The sequence below is a fragment of the Conger conger genome, chromosome 1, assembly GCF_963514075.1.
Source record: "Conger conger chromosome 1, fConCon1.1, whole genome shotgun sequence".
NCBI classification, from domain to species: Eukaryota; Metazoa; Chordata; class Actinopteri; order Anguilliformes; family Congridae; genus Conger; species Conger conger.
The window spans coordinates 56247616-56253557 of NC_083760.1; positions in this window are offsets into that span (position 1 = coordinate 56247616).

A 5942-nucleotide genomic window follows, 5' to 3' on the forward strand; every position below is an offset into this window, starting at 1 on the left:
GGGTTGCCATGTCACAGCAGAAACAAACCAAACACTTGATATTGAGTCCCCAAGTATAACTCAGTCTGCTAGTATACTTTCATACACTTGATGTGGTCACCATAGTGGTGAATGTGTTGCCAGACCTGTTTCTCCCTAACGTACCCTGAGGCTTTTAAGGTCTTGTGTTTATCCGTGAGCAATTAACTCAATTTTAAGCAATGCCAATTTCTTTGAGGTTTTGTATCTCCTGTTTGAAAAAATGAGATTCTCTCCCCTTTCCCTCCTCAAAGCACTTTTTCTCAGATGAGGAACTACTGAAAGAACAACCCTTATTTCTGAATGAACTTTTCTCTTTCTCTCAGCAGAAATGCACAGTGGCCACTTTAGTAGGTGAACCTTTTCTAGTACTGGGTAGGATCTGCCTTTGACCCCAGAACAGGCTGAATTCTTCATGGCATGGATTTAAGATGCTAGAAACATTCCTTAGAGATTCTGGTCTATTTTGACACGATAATTGTAGTAGGCCTGTGAAATAGCTTTGAGATTGGCTTTGAAACAGGTGAGATTTTGAGGTTCAAAATGTGCTATTTCGAATGGAAGTGCCAACCAATGCAAACAAACATATAGTGAGTGTGGTAGCTCTCATTGTTTGACTTTGGTTGGTTCCGTTGGAACATTAATAAAGTACAGTATTTTTCACATGTTTAGAATTTTGAGTTCATGTCAGTAATCATATTTTTTAAGTATCTGTTGGGAATTGCCAGTCAGGGGTGCCAATTTTTCTGGAGCCCACTGTATATTATTATATGTGTTGTTTATTATATGCAGCCTTTTTTCATTTATTTGAAGGGTGCCAATAATTCTTGAGCCCACTGTATGTCCCCTCACCATTACACCACCACCCTGAACTGTTGACATAAGGCAGGATGAATTCATGTTTATGCCAAACTCTGACCCAATCATCATGTTGCAGCAGACATTGAGATTCATCAGGCTGGCCAGTTTTGGTGAGCCTGTGCCCACTGTAGACTCAGTTTCCTGTTAATCACTGACAAGAGTGGAAGCCGGTGTGGTCTTCTGCTGCTCTCATTAATGCATATTTGCCCACAGTGGATGTTTTTCCCTGTAAACTGTTGAGACTACCCAGTCTGGCTTCAACAAAAGTCACAAAATAGAACACATATTTGGTCTGAACAACAATTGAACCTCTTAACCATGTCTCATATCGTGGGTATATCGTGAATGTGCAATCTGAGATCAAGTATGCCCAATGCATATGAACTTTTGTAGAATAAATTAGCCAAAGGATTCAAAGAGTAAAATTCAATTGGTTTTAGTTTTGGCATAATACGTCATAACTGATGTATTTGCTATTATTTGTATTTATTTTCATTTAATAGCCCAGTGAAATTGGTTGACAAGACTGAAATAAAGAAGTGTGTTTTTATGTGCGTTCTTCGACTTATTCAAGCGCTGCAAGATCTGAAACTTGTGAAGGGTGCACATGCAAACAGTCAGGATGGCATTCCTGCCAGCAGGGGGAGCTCTAGACCAAGTTATGTCAGCAGGATTTAGACTGGGATACACTTGATTTTATCATTTATTTAAAAGAATTCACATATCATTTATATAATTTGATTATATAAAAGATGAAGAAAGATGGAGATGAAGAACTGACATTGATAATAGTTTGGCATATTTGTGGTTGAACAAAAGATAATTTTACCAATTTTACTATTTTCTAATACTAGTTGTTATATAAACGAATTGTCTTAATTTTAACTCCATTATCTATCTATCTTTCTCTTGACATTTCTTGGAGGTTTGTGCTGCCCTGCCCTGTTCAATAACAGTAAAAATTAAAGCATTATTTACCTTCAAAAGAAATTTTTAACGTTTGATTGGTGTACTTTGTGTTTAAGTAATACCATATTTTTTCACTGTGTAGGCTAATAGGAATTTTTTTTTGATGAAAAGAAAGCAGCAAAAACACAATATAAAATCAATAAACTGGTTTAGAAGCATTTCCCAACCCTGAGTTCAAAGCTCTTCACACAGCACAATAGCAGTCTATGTGGACCAAACTGAATGACTTTTTCATTGTGACACAAAATGCATTCAATGCATTCCATAGATTTCAAAATTCTTGAAACTCACTGAAACTCAAACACCAGCACAAACTGTATTTATAGCCCATTTTGCAAATCTTTACTTACTCTGTTTTTCTCATCGGCATCTGTGGCAAGGGCACGGTTTGTGGGAAGGAAACAGGGCAATCTGAGGATCACAATCCTGGTTGTTAAATGTGTGCTCCTTTCCGCAGTAGGCACCTGAGACCGGGGAACCACGAATGAGAGAGCTTCTGTATGAGAGAGAACTTGTGTGACCCCTTCTCCTTAGCAGGAAATGCGCAGGGCACAACTGTCAGCAGAAACCCTCTATGCATTTTCGCCAACCCCAATAATAGTAGCAACACAAACAGTATTTGCCAGAGCAGCCACAGACTCCTGGTGGCTTCAAGCTGGCTGGAGAGACCAAGGTTTCAACTGCTTCACAGGCTCCTCTATGAGATGCCGTGGCAGCTCCCTTACAAGTGTAATACCCACATCCCTGCCACGTACAGCGGCAGCTATGGCCCTTGAAGAGCCTATCACCCTCTCGAGTGTTACCACCCTCCCAAGTGTACACCATATTAATGCTAGAGCTCCCTCAACTAGGTTGCTCTCTGATTGTTGATAGAGACTGTTCTCTGAATGGTTCATCAGAATGAGCACCCATTCCACTGCTCAGTCACGGTGTTGCTGCACTTCCTCCAGACCTTGCTGGGCTCCGGGCGGTCAGCCTATGCCATGAAGGTACGCAGCTGCCATTTCAACCAAGCACATTGAGGTTGATAAGCAGATAAGCAGGCAGTTGGCGTGCTCGACCCCACAAACTGATTTCTAAAAGGGATGCAGCGAGCACGACCACCATGTCTCGCCTGCATGCCAACATGGGGATTTACCTTTGGTACTTGATCTTCTGTGTACCCCATTTCAGCCCCTGTCAAGGATGGATATGAAATGGTTGTCACCCAAGATGATTTCTGCTATTATCACTTCTAAATGTGTCGGTGAACCCCATGCCTTATCTGGGAACCCAAGGTGGTTGAGGTGGATTCAGGAGTGACACTCTGGCCCCACCCAACATTCCTACCAAATGTTTTATCCGCTAGCCATGCTATTGAGATAGCAACTCACTACCCTCCTCCTTTATATGATATGGAGGTTGAAATGGCTTTTCATACCAATTAAAGCACTCAAGGACTGAATCGATACAACTTTTGGCCTACGGAAGGCTGACCAGCCATTCTTCTGCTATGTCGGATATGAAGAGGGCCTCACACTCTCCAAAAAGAGACTTTCCCACTGAAAAGTGGATGTGATCTCTCAAATGTATAAGAGCAAGGGTTTCCCCTTGCCTTATGTGTGAAGAATCACTCCATAGGAGTATTTCCACATCATGAGCCATTTCCAAATAGGCCTCACTGGGTGACACATGAGCTGAGACTACCTGACCGTCACCATTCATGTTCCCCAGAGGCCATAAGGTTAACATTGCTGCTCTAAATCCTGTGGAGGCTGCAATTCTGCAGACCATATCTCTTCTGAAGGCGTGTGCTGCTTCCTCGTGACCGTGTTTGTATGAGTCATCCAGTAGTTGGCGGTGAGGCCTCTGGCAGTCTGGAAGAATGAAGTAGAATCTGAGTTACGGATGTAACTATGATTCTATGAGTTCCGGAGAGTTCTCTATCTCCGTTCTCTTGGGTGAAAAGATAGGAGCAGAAGGCAGGGCAACCTGGGCTTTTGTGGGCCACATTGCACAGCCCAGGTCACTCTGTTCTGCCCTGTTATGCCCACATCATATAATTCTCCTCTTTAGGTTTTCCTACTTTTCATAAAGTGAGGCAAGATGCCAGCTATTGATTCTACAGTTATGCCAGGTTGACCTATTGACTGACGCTGATGGCTATTAGTCATAACACCTTTTTTTGAAAACCCCAATAATGTTCTGGATCATTTTACTTTGAGTCTGCTTGACATTAATTTGCCTGAACGACGTTGAATTCCTGTCAAACATGAGATGTAGGAAAACGGCAGCTGACATTTAAATACAACACATCAAAAAAAGCTTTGTTGTCTTTCTCTTTTGCCATTGCACTCACCCCCGCACTAGAACATTCTATATCCTTTACTCACACTCCCCATCACCTTTGTCTCCTTTGCCTGATTCACTCACAAATTCCTCCATATTTCAAATACTAACACTGTTGATGTAAGCACATCTCACATTTTAATTTGATACTATTTGTGACCATAGTAAACTGTAACATAAAGGGCCCGAAATGTTTCTGATGTCAATGATGCCAATGCCAATGCATGTAATACTTTTAACACAAATTATCGACACCCCTAACAATTATTGTACATAGAATCTAAGTGAAATTGGCAATACAATTTTGCTTTCATTTTGTTAATCTCAGTCTAAATTAACTATATTGTGTCATTCCATCACTTTCTATAAAAATTTGTATCAAAATGAGATAACAAGCACGCAAAATCCCTTTGTCAACCATCAGCATGGGAAAAGCCAATTCAAAAGACAGAGGGGCAATAATTAAAAGGTTTAAAACATGGAATGTTTGCAGACTTGCCAGGGAGAGGATGCAAGTGGATATTATCCCCACATATGATAAGGAAAATGTTGAGAGAGGCCATAATTAACCCAAGGATTGCATTTTAAGAATTGCAGAAAAAACAAGTCAGCCCTTACTGAGTAGAATAAGCAAAACCGACCATCTTGAATTCCCCAAACCTCATTGGAATTATGACTGGAAGAGAGTGCTATGGTCAGATGAGACCTAAATTTAATGTTTTGGCCATACGCACCATCAACATGTTTGGCGGCAAAATGTAATGCATACAAGGTTCTATTTCTGATTCTTCACCTGATACCTACTGTCAAATATGGCCGTGGGTCACTGATGTTTTGGAGATGTGTTGCTGGCAGTGGTCCAGAGACACTATTTAAGACCAATGGCACAATGAATTCAACAGAGTACCAGGAAATCTTGGCAGACAATCTGGTTGCCTTTGCTAGGAAGCTGAGTCTTGGTCGTTTTAGTTTGCAGTACTTGCCAGTACTTAATCAAGGGTGCCAATAATTCTGGAGCCCACTGTAAATCAAATACAGCTCCCACCTCCATTACACGCATATCCTCATAGTTTTAAACAGAAACTATCAGCAGTGATGGTTGAAAATATGATTAGAAATGACAGTGATGTTACTACAGCATTTAAACCAACTGAAATGTTACATATATTCGTAAATTACTGATAAATTACTGATACTGATAAAGTATATTCCAATAATTTATCAATCAAATCTAACAATACAGGCGTACTTTGGCAACATTTAGCCCTTGCATGCATGACACTTCTGGGATCTTTAACTGTTTTTGCTTGTTTGCGTTTTTGCTTGTGGAACAGAACTTGAGCTGTTGAATATTTCAGATTTTGGGAAACACCCTTTGTTTATATGAAGCTATTTGTCTTAGGATAAATGCCATAAATTTAAAATGGTTAGCTAAAACCTTTTTTGAAGTGATTTCACACCTCTGTTATTTTGACCTCATTGACCCCACATCTGACCTTTAGAACAAATATGTATTGTTTTGCTTTCTGAATAGACTTGCTAAGTTTTTGCTTTTATTTTTAAGCCACAAGGTATAATTTAAATTGAAGTTAAGGCGAAAGGTATGCTAGTTTCCCCCTTTATTCGTTTTTCCAGAGGATGCCATGTTCATATCACCACCATCATAACAGAAACAAAACTTCTGAGGGAGAGAGAGAGTGAGACCGAGAAGACTGTACTAATTCTTCCAAAGGCACATGCATGTCAGTGCCTACGTGAAGTGCACA